The sequence below is a fragment of the Triticum dicoccoides genome, chromosome 4A, assembly GCF_002162155.2.
Source record: "Triticum dicoccoides isolate Atlit2015 ecotype Zavitan chromosome 4A, WEW_v2.0, whole genome shotgun sequence".
In the NCBI taxonomy this organism is placed as follows: Eukaryota; Viridiplantae; Streptophyta; class Magnoliopsida; order Poales; family Poaceae; genus Triticum; species Triticum dicoccoides.
In genome coordinates this window covers 244688494-244710867 of record NC_041386.1, presented here as the reverse complement: position 1 = coordinate 244710867, position 22374 = coordinate 244688494, and the positions used below count along the sequence as shown (strand labels likewise).

Genomic DNA, 22374 nt, shown 5'->3' with positions numbered 1-22374 from the left:
TCTTATATACCTAAGGGGTGACGGCCGATTGAACAACACATAATCGAACAAAGCATCTACCACTTTTTTATCTTTTATCTTTTCTCCTTAACCCTAGTTGTTCTTCTTCCTCGTTCTTCGTTTGTTCTTCTTGTTGCAGGGCAGCGAATCTCGAGGCCCTAGGGGCGATCAGGTCGACTTAGGGAAGACCATAGCCACCGCGCACCCTAACAGGGTCCCTCCCAGACGTGTGGGGTTTCGGGTCCTCAAAAGCACCCGCCGGATTGCCTGCGTACCGCGCTTCCGACCGGGTCTCCTTCGACGTGAGCCGCGGTGCATCACCCCCAGCTGCGAGGGTACACGGTGAGATGTTCGTGTGCGAACTGGTGGCTGATGGGTCCATTCACCTGGGTCCATTTGGCTGGGCACTTGGGCGGCCACAGCCAGCACCAGGCAGAGGGGCGGGGCACCTGGGGCCTCCAGGTCGGGCACTCGGGGTATCCAGGGGCGTTCCCCAGCCAGCGACCGGCCACCCGAGGCCATGGATGGCCGGCCACCCGAGGCCATGGATGGCCGGCCCCCCAGAGTCTCCAGGACCTCCACGTCCTCCTTCTTCGCGTTTCCCTCTTCCTTCTTCTCCTTCCCAGATGCTTGGGTCTCCCTCCTAGCTTCTTCATGGGACTCTTCTTTGTACCTAAGAATGCACAACATTTCCGTTTGAGGTAGAACCCATTTCCCATGTGAATTCGAACAAAGATCGAAGAGAAAAGAGTTAACCTCGATTTCAATGGCACGTGCACGATCTCTCGCCATTGGTCCTCTTAGTGCTTGTGGTTGCGAGGGGATGTCCATGGAGATGGTCGAAGGATGCTCCGCATCATCTCCCCCTCCCCCTTGGGAGAGATCCGTCCGCGCATCGTGATCTTCATCACCATGGTACTTGGCCAAGTCCTTGACGTTGAAGATGTCGCTTACGTTGTACTTGTCGCATGGAATGTCGATGTTGTAGGCATTGTCATTGTAGCGCGCGAGCACCTTGGAGGGTCCATCGGCTCTCAGAAGTAGATTGGACTAGCGCTCCTTGGGGAAGCGGTCCTAGCGGAGATGTAACTATACGAGATCACCTGGTTGAAACACCATCGATGACATGTTGATGTTGAGCTTGGAGGTGAGGCAGTGTATTTGACGCTGGATCATGGACCTTGTTTCTTCATGCATCTTCTTCAGGTAGGTGGCTCTTGCGCTAGCGTCCATGTTCACTCGTTCTTGGAGTGCTAGAGGAAGGATGTCCAAGGGAGACAAAGGGTTGAAGCTGTAGACAACTTCGAAAGGGGACTTGCCGGTAGTAGAGTGTCTTGCACGATTGTAGGTGTACTCATCGATGGGTAAGCATTCCTCCCACTCCTAGATATTCTTCTTGGTCAATAGGCGTAGGAGAGTGGAGAGCGTCCGGTTGATAACTTCCATTTGGCCATCGGTTTGAGGATGATAAGCCATCGAGAATAGTAGCTTGATACCGAGCTTGGCACATAGCGTCTTCCAAAAGTAGCTAAGGAACTTGACGTCGCGGTACGATAAAGTTGTCTTTGGCCCTCCATGTAACCTCAAGATTTCCCTACAAAATAGATTTGCAACATATGAAGCATCGTCTATCTTATTTCATGGGATGAAATGTGCCATTTTATAGAATCGGTCCACAACAGCAAATACGGAATCCTTGCCATTTTGAGTCCTAGGTAATCCGAGCACAAAATCCATGCTAATATCTTTCCACGGTTGATGTGGGATAGGAAGTGGCCTATGTGAACCATGGGATTGAGGTTGTGACTTAGCTTTGCGGCATGTAGAGGATCGGTTGGTGAAGCATGAGACATCGCGGAACATCTTGGGCCAAAAGTAGTTCTTGGAGAGCGTGGCAAATATCTTCTCTCGTCCAAAATGTCACATAAGTCCTCCTCCATGAGCCTCTTGCAAAATTAACAAACAAAGAGAAGACTCAGAGATACATAGTTTGTTAGCTTTCATTAGATAACCATTTTTGATATAATATTGCTCCCAAGATGTATGTGTCATACACTTAGCATAAGGAGTAGCAAAAGTAACATCGTGCTCATATAAGTCTTTGACATGTTCGAGTCCAACAACATTCAATTCAAGTTGAGTAACTAACATGCATTTGCGGGAAAGAGCATCCACCACAACATTTTCTTTGCCCTTAATGTACTTGATCACCTAAGGGAAAGATTCAATAAATTCACTCCATTTAGGATGCCGTTTATTCAAGTTGGTTTGACATGTAAGGTACTTAAGTGTCTCATGATTGGTATGTATGTCAAATTCATGTGGGCGAAGATAATGCTCCCAAACATGCAAGACACGCACTAAAGCATACAATTCTTTTTCATAGATGGGATAGTTAAGTTGAGCACCAAAAAGTTTTTCACTAAAGTATGCAATGGGTAACTTTTTTGCATCAACACTACACCAATTCCATTACCACTAGCATCCCAATGAACCTTAAAATTGTTGTCAAAATTAGGCAAAGCAAGAATCGGAGCATGTGTAAGCAAAGATTTGAGCTCATCAAATGCGGTAGATTGCAAAGGTCCCCAAAAAAAGGGTGCATTTTTCTTACTCAAGGCATGCAACAGCGTGCCAATAGTGCTAAAGTCTTTCACAAAGTGACAATAAAAACACGCTAGACCAAGGAAACTACGCACTTGTTGCAAGTTAGTGGGTTGAGGCCAAGTTTTAATCATGAATATGAACACCCTGTTAGTACACAACGAAGCCCAAGAAAAAAGTTTGTCAACGCCGAAAATGCATTTGTCCATATTAGCATAGAGACGTTCTTTCCGAAGAGTTTGCAAAACAACTCTAAGATGGTTAACATGATCTTTTAGGGGAAAAGCTAACATGCAACCGACCGATCATGTGTGCCGCATCCGCCGGCTCCGCGTACGTCAGGTCATCTCTTTAATCAGACGGACGAGAGCGTCCCTGCTCCCACGTCATGCGCGTTCGTTTTCTGAAACCGACCAATTCACCCCAACCATTTCCTGAAACAAAGCCGTTGTTTTGGGAAAACGCCCTTGTAGCTGAAGCCGCAGCGTGTTCTTGCTAGGTTGGGAGAGGCGACGAGGTCTGGATCTGGGAGGGTGGCAGCACGGCCGGGGCTAACCTACCGCCATGATGACGACTTCATCTTCGGGAGCAATGGCGGCCGCCGATAACCCAAGCAGGTACGGATCTCCCCCGGTGATTTCTCCTCCTTTCCTCCATTTTTTTTGGCTGCCGCGACCACATTTCCCACGCGCTTTCCCTGCTCCGCCGCCTCCCATCCCGGCCCTCCCTGCGGCTCCTCCTCCCACTACGCCTCTCCGTCCTCCGCTTCCGCCGCCTGCCCCACTTCTTCCTGTCCACCTTCAACACACTCTTCGTCGCCGGCCCCAGCCCCCTGTCGCTCCACCTGCAGCTTCTCCTCTGCCTCCTCTCCTCCACGCCGCCTACTTCTCGTTCACGCTCAATCTCCACCGGCTCATCTCATCCCGCCTCCCCATGCCGGCGTCGCTCGTCCTCGCCTCTCACAACCTTCTCATCGAGGCCGCCGCCCGCTCCGGCCACCTCGCCGTGTTGCTATCGCTCTTCCACCGCCCATGCTCCCTCCACGTGTCGCCAGACGCCCACACCTTCCGCATGCTTACCCAGTCGCTCTGCCGCTGCGGCCAGGTCCACACTACCACTACCCTGCTCGATTAAATGCTGCACACGGGCATCCCTGCCGATCCTCTGCCATACACCACCATACTCAACGCCCTCTGCCGCAAGAAGCAGCTCCAGGAGGCCTACCGATTGATGTGCCTCATGCGAGGCCGTGGGGTCTCGCCTAATATTGTGCACTACAACACTGTCATTGTTGGAATGTGCCCCTGAAACAGAGCCGTTGTTTCAAGAAAACGCCCCTGCAGCTGAAGCCACAGCGTGTGCTCACGGGTTTGGGAGAGGCAACGAGGTCTGGATCTAGGAGGGCGGAGGCGCGGCCGGGGCTATCCTACTACCATGACGATGACGACATCTTTGGGAGCTGCGGCGGTCGTCGACAACCCAAGTAGGTAAGAAATCTCCCTCGGATCCCCGTGATTTCAATATTTCCTTCCATTTTGTCTGGCCGTCGTGTGATCGAGGGATAAGGTTGTAGGGATGGCGGTGGGTTTGTGCACCCGTTGTGGTGGTGGGCGCTGGTGGCAGTGAGCCGGCGCGGCGGCTTTTTTGGTGCGGTGGAGATTTGTGGTGCTCCGCTGTTGTTCTAGGATTACATGGGTGGTAGTTTTGTACTAGGAGGAGGAGGTCGCCGGTGTAGTAGGAAGAGGTGGTCGCCAGCGTAGTGGGAGGCCAGAAATTGCCGGTGTTGCAGGAGCTCATAACATTTTTTTGCTGGGGTTGTAGAGTTTCAGAATTTTTGCATCTCATAACATTGTTGAACTTACTTATCTCTTTCATAGGGAAAATTCTGTGTAGGCCATAGCAAAGTTTTTGATTTATGCAGTTGATTTCTCCCTGTATCCCTTCATGTGTTATGTGAATTTTTTGTAGTAGTGGATTGCGTGAAGCATCATAGATTATGTTTCAGATTTGACAGAACCACAATTTTTCTGCAACAGTCTATGAAAAATGCTGAGAGTTGTGAGAGCTTGCTGGTGTTGCATATTTGGAGTTCACTATAATTCATTATTGTTCAAATGAAGAGGGTGAGACTTGTGAGAGGTTGCTGGGGTTTCCTGTCCATTTTGCTTTTATAGCTAAAATGGATGCACAAGCTATGCGAGTTGCACGAATGAAGGCAGTAATTGGTTTTCCTGGAGCTTATTGTTTTATTTCTTGGAGCTAAAATGGATAGCTCATTTATTTTATTTTATTTTTTCTTATTCTTGTAGTTGTGTTTCTTGTAGCTTCATAGCATCAAAGCTCGACTTATTTTTGTTTTTGTTTCACAGCATGGCCATCTACCAAACCCGATGGTCAACAAAGTGGTTGCGCAACATAGGTAATTCCATCCAAGGGAAGAAGAGAGATGTACTAAGCAAGTGCAGCTTTGGGGATTTGTTGCACATATCTCCTATGCCTCCTCCGCCAGAAGGGCTTCTGGATTTCATAGTTATGAGTATCGACCCCAAGGAGCATCTACTCAAGTATGTTTCTTTTGAGCATCTTCATTTAACCATGTGTTTTTTCTATTTTTAGTCTGTTGATAGCATTTTTCTCTTTTTTGCAACATCTACTAATTTCATTTTCATGTTTCTACGTAGGATTAATGATCGCAAGGAAATACACTTCACAAAAGACATGGTTAAGAAGATTTTCAATGTCCCTTCTGGTAGTAGGCCATTAGGATTCGGCAAGAGGGGCAAATCAGATTCCCGAAATGTGTATTTGGGTGTTCATAGGGCTCCGATAGCCACCACAAAAGTTGTTCTATCAAAAGGGGATGATGACGATGAGGATACCATTAGTAGATCATGGGTTTTACTGTGCTTATCATTGGTCCTAGCTCCCGGGATAGGAAACATGGTGCGTCTTGATTATCTCCACACCTTACGAGACATGAGTGTTGTCCATGAGTTAGAATGGGATGAGCATATTCTGTCCGATGTGATGAAGGAAGTTAAAAAGTACCAGGGTAAGAGGTCTAAAGGTAAAGGGAAATTCCTGATTGGCGGCTGTCTACCGATGCTTCCGATACAGACCATCATTCCCATAACAATTCTATATTCTTTTCTAGACAACAATTTTTTATAGGCGCTCATGTTCTGTTTTTCTTTTTGTTTGTGTTTGCAGGTAATTTACATGGACCACCTTGACATTCCAAGAGCATGCATAGTTGATCATACCATCGACTACTCATTGCGACGAGCTTGTTTTGTTCATGAAATGGACTTCACCGCTGTTGTTGCAGTCGACACACTAGATGATGGATTTCGGAAGCGCCTTGTAAGTAACTTATTTTTTTGATTTTTTGGAAACATGACCTTTTGTTTTCTTTGCAAATTTCTTAATCCTTGTTTCACTTTTTCAAATGCAGTTCAACTCTAGTACACCGTATGCAACACCCAAGTTTATGTCATATGTAGATCAGCTTGCCCAAAGATCAATACAAGGCATTGTCACAGAGGATATGCCGAAAACAAATACCAAAGGCGGAGATGTTGCTTCCGTAGAACCCATTATGGATGTGCCGGAGAGCTTGCACACACAAGCCAATCCAAAGGGGGAGCTGATGTGGGCTCTCAAGAAAAACCTAAGGGTGGTATGGAGGGTACTGATGACAGAGAAGAGACTGTGCACGAGCCACCTCTGGATAACATGGGGGATGGTGATGATGTGCGCAGATCTTTGGAGGAGTGGCTACCTGCATTGCCTACATTCGATGAGTTAGAGGTGAGAGCCATACAACATTTCTTTGTATCCATATCTTGCATGAGTGCCATGTCAAAACTACTTACAAACAACTAATGTCCTTTTCCTGCACTCATCTTTTTTTGTTTTTGTTCATTCACAGCTGCCCCCACATCTTCGTGACATATACAACAAGCACAAAGAGCTACATGCTACAGAACTTAATGCCGCGTTAAGCTCATTTGGGAGGGTGTTGCAGGTCATGTATTGCAAACGCATGGGCCTAATGTTTTTGAGGCAGTCAAAGCTGGATCCAGGAGGGATGAGGACAAAGATGAAGTGGCAGATGTCAATTTCAGTGTATCAGGAGCTCCCACTACAGGCATGTGTGATGCCACTAAATTGTTTCCGTAGCAGCCTAAGAAACCAGATGGCGTTCATGGGACTACAGCAACCGCTACTGCCACTGAATCTTCTCCGCAACAGCCTCAGAAACCATATGGCGTGCACGGGAATACAATAACCTCTATAGCCGCTGCCACCAAACCTTCTCCGCGGAAGGCTAAGAAACAAGATGGCGTGCATGGGACTACCACAACCCCTACATGTAGTGCCACTGAATTTTTTCCGCAGCAGCCTAAGCCACCAGAAGGGACAAAGAGTGGGGATCCAGTAGCTGAAGTGGATCACACAAACATTGTCCCAGGCCAGAAGAGTGAACACAACAATGGCAGTGTTCATAGCAATGCAAAGGGAGAAGATTCTTGTAGCAAGGTAAACATTGAACAGAAGTCGCCTCGCAGCCCAAGCTCCCCATTTGTGAATTTGACAAGAAGGCAAGGGACACTTGAAGATGGGCCTTCATTTGGCTTATTTGAACCTGGAAGTGGCGACGATTTACTTTTTCAGGATCCATGACAAGTTAGTAATTCACCTGCACGATCATCTCGTCTTTTTGATGTGGACTCTTTCTTGGAGATTCGAGCAAGAAGTCCTTTATTTGATAGTTCTCCTGGCAGTTCAACTGGTCCAGTTTATGATGTGACCTCCCTCGCAACATATCCCCCATTATCGACAAGCCCTGCAGGTTTTTACAAGTCATCCCCGCAACTTTTTGTTACGCAACATATCATCATCTGTTTTTGGAACTTTAGTACATCAATGCTCCAATTTGTTACTCACAAGTTCTTATTGCTTTCTCTTCCTTTTTTGTTGCAGAAGCAGGTGTTGATGAGACAAGAGAGAAGGAGGAGGTGGTTGAAGTCAGCAGCAGTCAAAGCCATGATGGGAAGAAGCCTACACTTAAGAGAGTTGCACCGCCTGCACCAAGCGCACGCAAGTTGCAAAAGATGAAGAAGATAAGAGCTGATGCAATAGAAGATGTCATATACCAAAGGTACTATTGTACTAATTATCGTATAAAGGACCCACTCGAAGGCGAGCCTCTATAAGTGTTTTTTTGCACTTTTTATATGTGTGTTGAGAGAAAAAATCCATCCATTTTTATCGGCACCTCCTAACCGAGATATTGTTTCTTTTTGCAACAAATAGCCCTGCATTTATCAGGATAGGTGGTTTTGATATTTCCTTCAAACATTTCAGTAATGGGCTCAAAAAGCGCGGACATTTGAATAATGCGGTGATGTCACTTTACATTGAAAGTTTCAACATTGAGCAGACGTGCAACTCAACCAAGCCAAGGAAGTTTGCGTTCTCACCACATGTTGTTGTGAGTTAACTAACATGTTTTTGTTTGCTTTTTTTGTCACTTGAGTTTTCCACCCGCAACATAGTAGATTTTTACATGATAGTTACTAGGTTTTCACCTTTTTGCTGTGACCATTTTTTTGCTTTTCATATAGACCAAGCTTTGTGTTGATCCAAGTTCATTCAAGACAAGTACATGCATTTGAGATTTGACCAGGGTCTGTGAGAATAATGACATCATGGAATTTGATCAAGTAAAGCTATCGCTCAACTATCGCTTATAGTGCAAACTTTTTCTTGTAGCGCAACAATGTTTCCGTTTTATTTATCTATTTTTTTTAATTTTTGTAGCTGTTCTTCACCATAGTCCAAAGAGACCATTGGGCAGTTGTTGTTGTAAATTTCATGAAAAAATAGTTTAATGTCTTTGACTCCAGGAGCTTAGACCCTGACTATGTCAGCATCCTTGAGAAGCCTTGTGGCAATCTAGTATGGAGTTGAACACATCTTTTTTATGTTATTTTCCCTTTTTGTTTTTTCAAATCAATGTTGCAGTTCTAATCAATTCGACATTTCCAGATAACAAACTTCAAAGCACTAGTCAGAGAATTTAACCCATGGAAGCAAGATTTTGGCACATTTGAGATGTTCAGTCCACCAAGCTACCCGCAGCAATCAACACCATACAATTTTTTTCTATTTTATTCATTTGTGGATTTTTGGAACTTTACAACCTGTTTAGGAAGTATTTTCATCTCTTATTTGTGATCTCATGTTTCCTCTTCATCCTATTTCCATGGCAGATTTGATTGCGACATCTTTGCTATTCTATACTTGGAGAATTTAACTGCGAGGGGGATGAAGCCATTCAATACAGTACGGCTCAGAATCATTTATTTTATTTTTCTTCTTTTGCAACCTATGAAACACTATTAGTAAATAAATTCTAGCAGTCGACTGCTATCATATATTTATGAAATTTTATGTTATTACCCACCTTTATTTTCATCCCCTGCTAGTAGTGTCTCACAATGTGTTTTTTCTCTTGTTGTGTATGCTCAGTATGCAAAATCGTTGCTCAATTTCTGGAAGTACATTGCAGCGAAGTTTTTCAAGCGCCCTCAAAACACCCTTAACTCAGAGGATGAGGTTCAAGCTTTGCAGAAAAACTCATAGATTGATGGTAACCGCAACAAGACTTCTCTAGTAGTTTTGACCTCTTTTTTGCGGTGCATGTGTGTGCGACATGTTTGTAACCGAGCTCTCTAGTAGTCTACAAAATGAAAGTTCTTCGGAAGTTTATCCCTCAATTTTGTATGGTGGAGACATGATGTTTCACTACTGATCTGGTGTTTTTGCACACCTATATATAATGTAGACATGATTCCAATGGCAGTTGTTACCTTTTCCTGAAAGTGTGTTCTTTTTTCTGCACACTGGTGTTGTATTCGAGCCATTTGTTGCATTAGAAATCTTTTACTAGAAAATGTCAAAATTTTCTATAATGATCATCATCTCCATAACATTTTTTTAGTTACACTAGCAAAATGATGAACTCAAGGCATTTTCTCATCACAATATCATGTACCTATAACATAAAATGAGAAGTGCTCATGTTCCTGTAACATGAATACATCTTGTAACATAACCAAAATGAAAAGTGCCCTTCGTGTGAAGATCATGTTTTCATGTAACAGGAAAACATTATCTTTTTTTCCAACTGGTGAGACCACACAAGCTTTTTTTCATGTAATATGGATTAATATGGGATGTATATGCATAGAAACAGTGAGGTTGTATATCCCAAACCCAAGCAACTACATGGAGTAAACATAACACATGTTTCAAATTGAAATTAAAGCTTGCACATCATCAATTTTTGCAAAAAAAGAAGTTAGAAATGTAGCTCAAACACAGGGAGCAAGTACAGCTTCCTTAGGAGATGAATACGAAACACCCAAAGCTGGCTGATGGGGGATCTTCTCCCAAATGAAAAACATTTTTCTTAGGAGGATCTTCCCCCCTATTTCTCTCATATCTTTTTCTAGAGCTTTAGTTGCGTTGCTTGGGAAATGTTTGGGTCACTTGCCTTCACGTCTCTCATGTATTGACAAGCTGGGACTGCATGTCCAACCTCAGAGCAGAACTGGCATTTAGGGGGTGTTGTCCCCTCCATTGCAGCTTTTAGTGGCCCACATGTCTGAATATTGTGTCCTTCTTCATGGCAGTACTTGTAGTGGACAATCCTTTTTCCAGCTCTTGGCTTTCCTGCTGCCGTAGGCTTCTTCTCTTGTAGCTTCACCTTCTTTTTTTGCTCATTGTCTCGTTGCTCTACCAGTGTTTTCTTTCTCTTCTCTCTTTCAGTTGGCCGACCTTTCTTAGGGACACGAGCTACGTTTTGTAGCATCTCCGAGCTTTGATCCTGTGGTAGGTCAGCATTCAATGTTCCCTTTGCGGCAGTGAGTGGTGTTGGGGGTTCACTGTGCTGTGTTGCTTGTTGTCCTAGCAGTGCTCCTCTCTTTGCCGCTACTATGGCAGGGTCAATAAGAATTATTGCTTCATCTAATATCTTGTAGGCATCATCATTGCAACATGCACTAGAGGAAAGCCATGTCAACCTTCGACACAAGGAGTTGTATTTCAGCGTGTTCGGTGAGGGATGCCCGAAGTCCAGCAATCGGCCAGTCCTGCCCATGCTTGTTTGTGGCTGCTTTAGACCACCTCTCCAACAAGTATTGCCGCAGAATTTCTTGAACATTCAGATGCACCATTGCCCTTATTATATGTGCACAAATCAGGCCATTCATCTCAATGTAGTGGCAACTATAATCAAACAACCCGTCATCCATAATAACATGCACATAATGGATTTTTGAGTTCTCATAGTAGCTTGCCTTTAGCTCAAACATCAGGCCTTCCCCTTGATACTCAGTGTCTTGGTTGATAACAAAGCCGGTAGACGTGATCACCTACTTCTAGAACTTGCCAAAGACGCTACAGTGTAGTAAGCAGCAGGTTGGCGCTCAATGTTGTACCTGCAACAACACAAGAAACAGGTCACAAACCACATCACACACAAACTTGGCCCAACAACATTTTTTTTCTTTTTTGGTAAAGAGCAAAAGTGTGAGTACCGAGAGTTTAGTGGCGGAGTTGTTGTTTCACCAGTGAATCCAACATTGTCTTCACAATCAAGCATAGTTTCTTGGCACATTTCATATTGCTGGACAAACCTCCAAACGGAATCAGCATGACGAATCAGTGTCTTCAAATATGAGTTGAGACCCTTAGACCTTCCCGTTGTGCTTGTGAATGAGAAGAATTTGTTCTTGATGTACGCTGGAGCCCAAATGTGCCTTGTTCGCCACATGTTCTTCAGGTGTTTGTTCTCAGCCACTTCAAAACAATGCAACATTTGTTGCCATGTTTCCTCAAACTCCTCAACATTTTCCGATTGATTGATACAAGTGTAGACCACATCTGTAAACACTTCATCTCTGCTCAACAGCCTTCCCAACTTGGAACGTGCATTGCTAAACACATGAAACTTGCAACACCTATGGCAGGTGTTTGGCAACACATGCTCAATAGTTGGTGCCATCACTTGGTCCTGGTCGGTCATGATGTTTGTGGGATGCTCGTTATCCATCACAACCATCCACTGCTGGAAGACCCACTTAAATGTTTCAATAGTTTAATCTGGTAACAAGGCACACCCGAGTGCAATCATCTGGAGGTGGTTGTTGACCCCAACTATAGGAGCAAATGGCATGTTGCATCTGTTGGTGCAGAAGGTTGTATCGAAGAACACACAATCTTTATATTTCGGGTAAAATGCCCTTGTTCTCCCATCAACCCAAAATAAGGCAGTCACAGAGTTTGTTGCAGGATCCTTTTGCTTTGCATAGAAAAACTCTAGATTCTCAACCTTTCTCCTCTCAAAGTACTTGACTGTCATATCCATGTCTCGGAATGTTAGCCCTCTTTGGAGCTTTGCACATTCATTCAGAACAGCTCTCTTCACATATGGGAGTATCTTGGTGTCACCTCCATGGAACCTACCAAGGACACCCATGCAATCTGAAATTGATAGGTTCACATCATGCAACATATACTACGGTGTTCCACCAATGGATACTGTGGTGTACTGCGGTGCGACTGGTAGTACCTAACACACTCCGGCTGTTCCACCAATGGATGTGTATGCTCCGCAATAAAACAAGTCACTGTCCATCACAAACAGAAAAATTGCCTTGGAGACAACTCCCTTCCCCTTCAGTCCCATGGTCCTGCATCAGAGTTGTTGCACAACAGCCATTTTCATCTCCCCATGGAATCAGTAAAAAAAGAATCCTATTTCAGAAATTCATGTACCCAACAAAAACATGCAACATAATCAAACCAACATAAATTCTACATGTGCAAGGGTGTCCCATGAACACGCAACATGCACATTCAAATCACACAGTTGGAGCAGGGCATTAACAGAAACATGCAATGTGTTTTTTCTGAAAAAAACATACACAGTGAAATGAAAGCGAAGGCATTAACAAGTTTCATAAAATTTAGAGCAGGGGGCAACTAACCAATGAAACCAGAGGCATCAGCCAATGCAACTAAATTTTTCTGAGTCTCATGTTGCATGGATACAAACAGGTAGGACATGTTGAATAGAGTTAATGTTTCAGAAAATATGGAGGCTAATGTGTAACTAAAATTTGGGAAGCTCATTGCACTATTTTTTCACACAGGTGTTCATGTTTTTTCAGAGTGGAACAGAGCTAGTGTTTTAGAAACATGATCTCACCGAAGATTGTTGATGGAATCTACTCGATGGAGCTTCAAGAAACACCACCGGGGGATTTGTGAACCAAGTCAAAGATCTAGCCCGCGGTAGAAGGCCCCGTGCAGTGCTTGGAGCTGACAAAGATGGACGCGTCCATTCTGCAAGCAGTCCTCGGTGAGCTAGATTGGCATCCGATCCCACCATCTGGTGCGCGATGGGGTGTGCCATGGAGGTCCCCCATGCTGGCGGCGGCTGATTTTGTTGTGGTTTGGGGGTGGCGCCGCGCTAGGCGCGGGTCGGTCGGGGCCGGGCAGAGGCTTAGTTTCTGCAACTGGACCATTGTTTCAGGAATTAATTAGTGGGGGAGGCGACCGAGCCGCGTGGTAGGAGATCGATCGGATGGCTGCGCGCCTAGATCGAACGACCATCTAGGTGGCGGACATATCACGCTAATCGGCCGGTGGACTCGTAGCAGCGCCCATCTTTTAGAGACTTACTAAACATGAGTATGTAGTCAAAGTAGACCACAACAAATATGCCAATGTATGCATTAGAAAAAAAGACACATCCGTGACATTTTCGGCCGAACAAATTTTTTTTCGGTCATACCTATGACACTTCTATGACGATAATTGTGACAAAACCCGGTATCATCATAGATGTGGTGGCTCCTACTTACATGACAAAAAATCATGACATAAAATGGGCTTTTCGTCCTGGGAGGGCCGGAGACGTAGCTGAATGACATTCTTTATGGTGGGTGGTCGGGGCCGAGCGATGCACATTTCTCTCGTACGTACGCGCGTGTGTGCGAGGCGTTGGGCTCAAACTGAACCCGAGCGAGGCGTTCGGCTCTAACTGAACCCGAGCAATTGCACTACCGGTTGTGCGTTAGTGAACCGACTGATCAATCGATCCCTTCCTGTTAACTGAACCCGAGTGATTCCTTCGCTACTGTTGCGAACTGAAGCCAATCAATGCTACCTCTGGATGAACAGTGAGAATTGTTGGGGGGGTTTGGATGAACAATTCCCGGTGGGGGTCGGATGAACAGGAACCCGTGGTTGAACAGTACCCCCGTCGATTGAGCCGGTGGATGAACATGACCCCGTGGAGGGCTGGATGAACAGGACCCCGTGGAGGGCTGGATGAACAGGACCCCGTGGAGGGCTGGTTGAACAGTATCCGATGGAGGGCTGGATGAACAGTAGCCCGTGGAGGTGTGGTTGAACAGGACCCCGTGGAGAGGGCTCGTTGAATAGTAGCCGGTGGAGGAGCGTGCGATGGAGGCTGGATGAACAGGAGCCCGTGGATGAACAGTCGCAGGTGGAGGCTAGAGGAGGTTTACGGTGGATGAACAATAGCCCGTGGAGGATGGAGGAGGTCGACGGTGGGGATGAACAGTATCCCGTGGAGTCCTGTTTTGCGGTACACCACACCCCTCTCGATCCACGGGACCCCGTTTCCACCGTAGGATGTCCGTTTCCTCTGTTTTGCGGTACGCCAGACCCCTCCCGATGAACAGGATCCCGTTTCGACCGTGGCCGATCGAACACAAGGCCGTTTCCTCCGTTCTGCGGTACATCAGACCTCGCTTCCATTAGCTGTTCCATCCAAGCCGGTTGGCTCCCGATGAATAGCACACGTTCCATTGCCTCTTGATGAACACGATGCATTCCGTTGCCTCCCCATGAACACAACGACGACGCAGTTTCTCCATTCCGACCCAGCCATGTACACAAGCCCTGGCCGTACATATGCGCGAGTGGGCATTCAAGACCCCGCCCGTATGTACGTACGTGGCCATATTTTCTTTCTTGCACCCTGGTCACTATACGTACGTGTACATGCTACGTGCGCGCCTCTACTACGACACGTGCTGTTGCTTACTCGTCCATGTTTCATCGCTACAGCCTGCAGACAGACCGATCGACCAGTACGTACGTACACGTTCGCCACCAGAGTAACAACGCTACGTACGCTTCAAACAGGTGGGTCCTGACTGTCAGACACTTCCTTGTGTGCGAAGATGTAGCTGGTGTGTCCCAACAGTCAGGGGGGAAATATTTTTTTGTGATATACGATGGCCCATCCGGTGGGTCCCTGCTGTCAGGTGGAGGAATAATTATTTTGCATGTAATAAGGAGGCACTTCCTTGCTGCGGCCGTGGACCCAGTTGTCAGCCTCTTTATGTATAGAACTCTTCCGACGGAAGTCGTTTGTTGCCACATTAACCACGCCACGCCGAGAGCCGGGGAAGACGCAATAGTGGATGCCCACGTGGAGGGGTCTACGTGGGTTGACTGCTTCGACTACGGTGTGAGGCAGCCGTCGCCGGAGAATAACAGGAGGTGTGGGTGAGTATATAGGGATAGCATGGCCAACGGTGGTAGCACAGCCAGACACGGGAGGCAGGAGCAGGTAGCACGGCCGACGCTTGTTTGGGCGGCTGGAACAAGAAGACCGATCTTAAAGAAGCACTACGGATGTTGGATGGACATCGTACGGTCACTGGAGCTAGAATCATTCATATTGACTAAGTTGACAAAGCCCTCCGTCCCCGTCATCTTAGTAGGCCCACAAGTCAGCCTCCGACTATGGTGGGTACTATATAGCAGGGGGAGTATTCATTTTTGTGCGTAATAACGAGGCACTTCCTTGCATGCGAAGATATAGCTGGTGGGTCGGACCTGTCAGCGGGGAGGGGGGACGTTTTTTTGTGAAATACAGAGGCCCTTCCGGTGGGTCCCAGCTATTAGGTGGAGGAATCATTATTTTGCGCGTAATAAGGAGGCATTTCCTTGTGTGGGCTCCTACTATCAGCCTCTTCTGATGGTTGTTGTATGTTGACCATGTTGACCTCACCGCGCAGAGAGCACAAACGTGGTGGACGAGGGAGAGGCCCAGGAAGGGAACGACCCGGAGTTGGCGAAGCCACCGGAGCGGATGCCCACGCTGAGGGGAGTACGAGCGTTGATTGGTCGGCTGCGGGGAGAGGCTGACGTCACCAGAAAATAACAAGATGTGCGGGTGGGTAGAGGGATGGCCTGGCGGCAGCACAGCCAGCCACGGAGGAGGGAGCAGGCAGTCCTGCCGGTGCTGGTTTGGGCGGCTGGAGCAGGAAGATCAGAGAATGAAGAAGCACGGCGGCCGTTGGATGGACATCCAACAGTCACTGCTCTGTGTTAACTAAGTTGACAAAGCCTTGCGTACTCGTCAAAAAAAATTAGGACAACGTCATCGACAACCTAGTAAGCCTAGAAGTCAGCCTCCAAATATGTGGAAAATAGCATACAACCCATTTGCCATTATTTTCAATAATTTACAGCCCATTTTCTAATTCTTGAGGATATTTAAAGACCATATTAATTTTTATTAGCACTACAGACCATATATTCTGGGCACTGCTAAAAAAGTCAACGAAATTTTGCATATTTCGGTGGCGTCATAACTCTTTTAATCATGAAATTTCCAGTCACGTTAAAAATATTTTTAAAAATTTATATCAAAATAATATTCAAAAAACAATTCTCCACAAAAAAATGAATGAAATTTAAAATCTTAACTAGCAAGATGCTCGTGTGTTGCACGGAACATGAAGATGCATTTGTATGAGTAGTTTATCTTGTGGGAGAAAAGACAATATTTTAATGTAATTGCCAGTTGACTTTGGTTTTTATAAGAGTAGAGAGTAGAGAAATCCAGAAAAAAATGATATTTTAATTTAATTGCCGGTTGGCTTTGGTTTAAAACTTTACAGCCCATTTCTTACAACTTATAGACCATTTTCTGGGGAAGCCCATTTCTTACTACGTACATCCATCCTCGTCTTGAAAGATTTGCAGCCTAGCAGGGCTGAGAAAAGCAAGTAGGCCTCGATTTTGGTATTCTCCAAAAAAAGAACCGGGCTAGAAATTTTCATAAAGAAAAAAGATATCAACTAGGCTCGTCATGTGCTTAAATAAAAGCATAAGCGTGGGCTAGATGGGCCACAGCCCCCGCACAACGCACAGTTGAGCTCCGTCTATGAAACTAAAAAATAACTAGGCAAGCTGCTAGGTCCCTGGTGTTATCCGCTCGTTGTGTAATTTTCTCTTTTATTGACTACATTGACAATGGCGTGGGACCTAGTTCTCAAACAATTTGGAGGAAGTATTTTTTTGGCTTGTAATAACGATGCACCTGCTTGCGTAATGCAATGACCTTGGTGGGTCCCTACTGTCAGCCTCTCCACATATAGTCATCTCCTGATTCCTCTTGGTTGTTGACCATGTTGACAATGCCAGACGGTGGCGGGCACAACGAGCAAACCAAGGCGGAGAACGACGGCGAGGCCTCAGACGGGAACAAACAGCCGCCGTGGAAGATGCGACAGTGTAGTGGCAGGTGGAGGGGAGTACGAGGGCAACAACATGCAACTCAAGCTTACAAATAGTACAAAAAGCCCAAGGATTAATTGTCAATCAATTTTTTAGACAAAACACAGATTGAACACGGTAGTAACATCTAACCCAACCACTCTTTTTCGCAGTCACAAACAAATGGATCAGTCTTATCCATAAAATCAACATCCTGTGCAAAAAAAAATATTTCAAGATGACTACAACTTGTTGTAAATAGAAGTCGAGCACGTTTAGAAGCCTATTTGTCCACCTGAAACTTCTTTTTTGATGTTCAATGTGTCCTTCCATGAGAAATCTCTTGTGGTAAAACTTAATCCTCATCGACAATTGTAACCTCACATTCAACAGGAAGAGTGTGACAAAGCTTCTGTTTGCCTGGTTGGATGCATATCCTTCAATCGTTATTGTCCTCAAATGAATGTCATGAGAAGTGAGAAAATCCTGGTGGTTATTACACCACTGATTGGTTATACGTTTTTCTCCATGTGGTCGCAGTCCCTAAGTAGACACAAAGATTGAAAACAGTTAATGTCTGAAAATAGAGTATGTCGAAAGAGCGACTGCTGAACGGTTAATTCTAGTACAATATATACGGTCTTTCAATGTGCATGAAATCATCACCTTTATATATAAAATCTCCAGAGACCGAAAGCATCACAGCAAGCCAATAATTATGTTCAGATCATAACTATACATTCCGGTATATAAGATCTTGATAGAATCCAACAACATTGATAGGCTATCCATGGACAAACTCTTCATTCAGCATATAACATAATATTAGTAGCCAAAGTGTACTCCAAGATGATATAAAAGTTATGTCCACAAATGAAAAATATAGCTTATAATTACAAATGTGTAGATGATAATATACGGTACCTGAAAAAGTGAGGACCCAAACACCAACTTGTTGTGATCATCAAACGGAGCACTAATTAGACCCAAGGTCTCCAGTTTGGGTGCAGAGACGATAGTTATTTGCGAAGGTCTATAACAATTATCAAGGAGCAACCTTTGAAGTGAAGGGACATCTTCGATGATGAGCTGTTGTCCTTCAAAACAAATTCCAATGCTTTTAAGGTGAGGCAAATTTATTTGGAGACAACTGATAGGGATTTATATTCCCAAAACAATCAGCAAGCACTCTAGGGCAGGGCAACTGGAGTGGATGATGCTGTGTAGTGAGGCCTCCGACAGATAAACCACCACAAGCGAAAGTTTTTTAGCAGTGGGAGTTGAAGCATTTGTACCAGATCATCTGGTAGATGGCATCGGGGAAAGGTGGCGGTGTGGAGAGAGGAGGAAAACAACGAGATGGACAACAGTGGTGTGGGCACAAAAGTTACATACCACGAACCACTGTTGTCGTTCAAAACAAATTCCAATGCTTTTAAGGTGAGGCGTGTTTGTGGTATGTAACTTTCGTGGTAATGGTAGAACTCAAATTGCTGGAGTTTTCCAAATTCAGGGGATGTCAGCCAAGCGTCCACCATGCCGGGTATGGACAGTAGGTAGTGTGTCGGGATGCTGAGGCGTTGAACGGGGCCCTGCTGGTGAGAGGAGACGATGGCTCTGAGGAGATCAAATTCAGGAAGAACAGATATCTAACGATAGTCGAGATTGTGGGGCGCGGTGCACCATAGAGGGCGCCACCGAGTTGAGAGGACTTGTGTGCGGCAGCAATCCTTGGTGGGGAGAAGCGAGATGATCTCCTCAAGGATGACGTCCGGGAGATCGTTGATGTGGTCCACCATAGATTCTACCGGTTACTCAGATCCGGGTGGTGGAGGGGGGGGGGCTCGCCGCTTCTCCCCGCGCTGCCGGGTGCGGGATCTACAACTAGCATCACCGATGGCGGGAGCCTCATCTTCTGGGCGCTGGGGCCAGTTGACTCCATTTTCCTTGTGGGCGTCGCGCCGAGCTCACAGGTTTGAGCAGAGTAGCCAGAGACAAGCCTAGTGGCAGTGCGAGTGGGGAAGAAGGAGGGCTAGGGTTGTCTATAGGTGTGGAAGAAAAGGAGAGGCATTTTCTATATGAGTGAGGAAGAAGGTGAGCGGGGGTCTTCTGGACGAGTGAGGAAGATAGGGAGCAGGGGGAATTGGGGGGCGACGGAAGCGGGAGAGTCCAGCGAGCTGAAGTATAAGTGGATCACACCCTCTTCAAGAAATATGGGCTTCGCCTCGCGAAAAACAAAAAAAAATGGGCTCTAAGATGGACAGGCTTTTGTATCGGCCCAGTCAGCTGCCCGTGTTTCGTACTGGAGGGCCTTAACACTAGAGGCAGCCCGAGACACTCTCCAGCTTATTGCCCAATCGAAAAAATAGACGCCTCCAGCTTATGGCTACTCATCAGTAACCTTTTTCAACTTGGCATCAACCAAATTAGAGGACGCGGTACTGGATGCAGACACTCACACTGATCGCGTAGCACGGCAAAGTGAGGTGTCAAATAACAGGCCTACAATATACTTACTAGATTGTAAAGGTTCACAGGCTAGTCAACATTCACATTAAACTAATCTTCAGAAGATACGGCATGCATACTAACATTCAGAAGAACAAAAGTTCAACATGTTTATGCGTCTCAATGATTCACCATACTATAACCAATACAAAGCTGTGAGAAGGTGTGGAAATAAAGGAAATCGGTCGATGCTTCTCTGAGCAAAAGGCCTCTCTGCGCATGCATTAATTTCCTGGGCATGCTTGTTTCTTCCCAATGTTGCGAGCACTTTGAGCATGTTGGCAACTCCACATCTAGCTAGCTGCCTCATCTTGCAATTGATGCTGACACATTTGCAGCAAACACATGAGGCAATAGAGATGACTCAACATGAGTCCATATTGTGCAGTTCCCCTGAAATCATCTTCATTGTCCTGAATCTGAAAAGATAGGAAAACAATAGCTATACTTCAGTGTTGCAAAATAGTAGCACATATCAATAGCTCGGAATGACAAAACACGATCATCTGGACGAAGGGGATACTGACCAGCCTAAGGAAGATTATATATAATTTCATAAGTCCTTGGTTGATTTCCACCTTCGGCAGCACTCCTTGTCTGCTACTCCACACATGACAGGATCGTTCCGCACTGCAATCAGCAAGTCAACGTACAAATGAGCTTATTTCATCTTGCGGTGGTCATTGTACCTAGTTACGAATGTAGGAATACCTGGAGCACCATGAGGTTAGCTGACAGCAAGTAGATGCAGCCATATAAATTTTGCTCTTGCCTTCTCTTCGAATTCAAGAGTGCGAATGAGATCCGAAACGGAAAAATCATGTCTTTTGTTTTTCCAGAGAAGTAGCAAAATCATTCCACGAAGGTGGAAGCTTGGCAATGATGGTCCCAGCAACAAATTTGTCCGGCAACACACACTTAAAGTACTCAAGTTCCTTAGCGAGTGACTGTATCTCAAGAGTCTGCTGAACAACAGAGCGGTCATCAGTCATCTTGTAGTCATAGAATTGCTCCATGACGTACAACTCGTTGCCAGAGCCCGAGGCCCCAAACGTTGCCTCGAGCGGAGCTCATGTCTCTTTGGCGCTGTCAAACGACATATATGAATCTACAATGGAATCGTCAAGAACACTCAGCAGGGCGGCTTTGAAGAGGGTATCCATGTTCTCAAAAGCTTCCTGCTGCATAGGATTAAGATCGCCCTCAGGCTAACCATTAGCGGCGTCATATCAGTACATGATGTGAAACCAATATACTAGTCTTGTGCACCACCTTTTATATTGCACCCCTTAAAAGTAGGCGGCTTCAAAAGCGCAGCAAAACCACTCGGAGTAAATTGCCTATAATCAGATTTTTTGATTGGATTGTTGAATATATGAGAAATTTACTATGAGATTTAATATGAATCAACATTCAATAGATCATGACAACAATTGCAAAGATCAAAGTAATGATGAGGACTAAACCAGGAGGACAGAATCACATACTGTATAGCGGGAGCAGAACTGTTGTGGTTGATGTTGTCACTCATGTCATTGATGAAGAGGTTACCGAGGTTGGGGGAGAAGGCTATCGTTGATGAAGTCGTCGCTGGCAGCAGTCACAGGAGTGTGCCCCCCAAAAAAGTGATCGTCCCTCTCCCATACATGATCATGAAAGGCGGGGTTCAGAGGACTGTTGTCCCTTCTCGCGGTGCACGCTGGAAGGAGGGATGGAGAAGAATTGCATGGCGGTGCTAAGATCTGGAACGGTGCGAAACGATATGATACAACGGCGGCTAGGGTAGAGCCTATCAGGTCGGCCGTGCAAGTAAGACCAAGTATAATAGTAGGCCTTTGGCCCAAACCCCACGACCAAGTCAATAATAGCCCCACTATCCAAAAGAATAAGAAATAGATCAGTAATTAAGGTGTCTGTTAATTATTAATTAATGACTTAATAAATTTTCCGACCAACAAAAATGTAGACCACATGGATAGATTTTGTCCTTGGACAGGCTCATTCCCGAAGAGTGTGCGTGTAGGTTTCCTATTATCATGCTCATGCAAATGCTAGAATAGATCACATTATAAAGTGGTGCAACTCACACTCACCTAGGAGTGTGGGACTAAACTTTAGTCCTACTCACAAAACACTTAGAGCATGGTTAATAGTATAGCCAACATCTGGCTATATGAAGTTGACTCATCATCTAGAACCAACCTAATAGCCTGCTAGTACAATAGTTAGTCCCTTTAGCATAATACTATATCATTAATAATGGCCCCACCTTTTGTCTCACAAAGTATGTTGGAGCTCCTGCTACAACTGGCTACAAGTTTACAACCCACTTCTCTTCTCTCTCCTCTTCTCTCTCCTCTTCTCTCTCCTCTTCTCTATCCTTGAACTAAGAACAAATACTATATTTAAATCCTTATGTCATCTAATTGTAGTACTTGATCTAAAGTTACTCTCCACTTTGTAGTCTGAAATGCCAGGCGTGCAGCAGGCGGTGCTCTCGGTCGGCGCGTCGCTTCAACGGCAGAAGCAGTGAGAGGTCGCATTGCCCTAACTTCCCATCAATGTGGAGCGGCGGGCTCAGCTGGCGCCGGGCAGGAAGCGCGCGCGGGAGGGGGGGGGTTTGTTGGGCCAAGAAGGTGAGAA

The 22374-nt window shown here is 45.7% G+C and overlaps 1 pseudogene; it reads left to right on the top strand.

Annotated features, from left to right (window-relative positions):
• The first annotated feature begins 372 nt into the window (after positions 1-372).
• On the top strand, positions 373-3912 carry LOC119283488 (annotated as a pseudogene).
• The last annotated feature ends 18462 nt before the right edge of the window (positions 3913-22374 follow it).